This window comes from Triticum dicoccoides, chromosome 6B, assembly GCF_002162155.2.
Source record: "Triticum dicoccoides isolate Atlit2015 ecotype Zavitan chromosome 6B, WEW_v2.0, whole genome shotgun sequence".
In the NCBI taxonomy this organism is placed as follows: Eukaryota; Viridiplantae; Streptophyta; class Magnoliopsida; order Poales; family Poaceae; genus Triticum; species Triticum dicoccoides.
Genome location: NC_041391.1, coordinates 681,180,541 through 681,181,996, shown reverse-complemented (window position 1 = coordinate 681,181,996; position 1,456 = coordinate 681,180,541).

The following is a 1,456-nucleotide window of genomic DNA, read 5'->3' as shown; positions in this document are numbered from 1 at the left end:
AAGAGATCCAACAGAATCGCCCCCAGCCCTTCTTCCTCCTCCTACACAGCCGCCATGGGAGCCCCAAAGTAGAAGAAGGAGCTGCTTCAAAAAAGGAGATCTAAGGGCAGGGTGGTCAGAGCCATACCAGGCAGTAACATCAAGTAGGTAAGCCCCCTCTGCCCCTCTTCACTCCCCCCTTTCTTCTACTGCATATATGTAGGCATATGTAAACCCCCTTCTTCATGGGTCTAGGACAAATCCATGGATAAGCTGCTTCAAAAAAGAGGTGAATCTGGCACATCACACCAGCCTATTTGATGTTACTACTGGATGTGTTAAACAAACCAAAAACTACTTGATGCATGCCAAACAAGTTTCTCCCACCTTGAATGTGTTAAACAAGCCAACTAAAAACCAGTTATCTGGCCAATTAAAACATGATTAAAGCCAACTCAACAAGCATTGTAGCAAAAAACTAAACATGCATTCTACCAACTTGTAGTTATTGTTTGCAAATGAACAAATTGATTGTCCAATAGATATGTGCAACGAAAAATTCATAAATGTGCAACTGAACATGCATCCCAACCAACTGAACCTATATTTTGGCAACTCGGCATGCATGCTAGCCAAAACTAAAACAAGCATTGTACCTCACGTGTACTCGGCATGCATGCTAGCCAAAACTGTAGTATATGTGCAAATAAAAACATGTTTTCTAGCCAACTAAACATGCATGTTGGCCAAAACTGAGAAAATGTATCCTGGCCAACTGAGACATTTATTCTAACCAACTGAATACATTAACTGTCCAACTAAACATGCATATTGGCCAAAAACTGAAATAAATGCAATCTGACCAACTGAGACATCTATTCTAGCCAACTAAAAACATTGAATGTGCAACTGAATATGCATGCTGGCCAAGTGGAAAAATGCATGCTGGCAATTGAGACGTCTATTCTAGCGAAACCAGAAATCCGTAGTGCGACAGCAAAAACACAAGAACTTTTGTCCATGGCTAATGAAGCCACAAACCATATTAACATATTCATGCATATAATCTTGTCCCACACATATATTCTGGTCCCACACCTATTACAAAGCTATAGTGTAAAAATATGTTCAATATACTGGAACTAAAAACATAACAACGATGAAAATACATAACTATAATCTGTCCTCCAATTCTTCTTCTTTCACCTGGATTTTCCGTCTCAAATGTAACATCAAATTATGTGCAGAAAAATCTGAAACAGCTCCTTGCCAACACAGAAAACCTACAGATCATTGCAACAAAACAAAGGGAAAAAGTCAGAAAACTCTGTAGTAAAAAGAAGTCATGCTCTTGCCAGCTATTTACTGCAAACTGTACAACTAAAACAACAACTCTGTGCAAACAAAAAAAATTCATAACTGTTATAATAAAGATTATGCTATAGTCATGTTGCTTTTAGAACTAATATTGTCACAA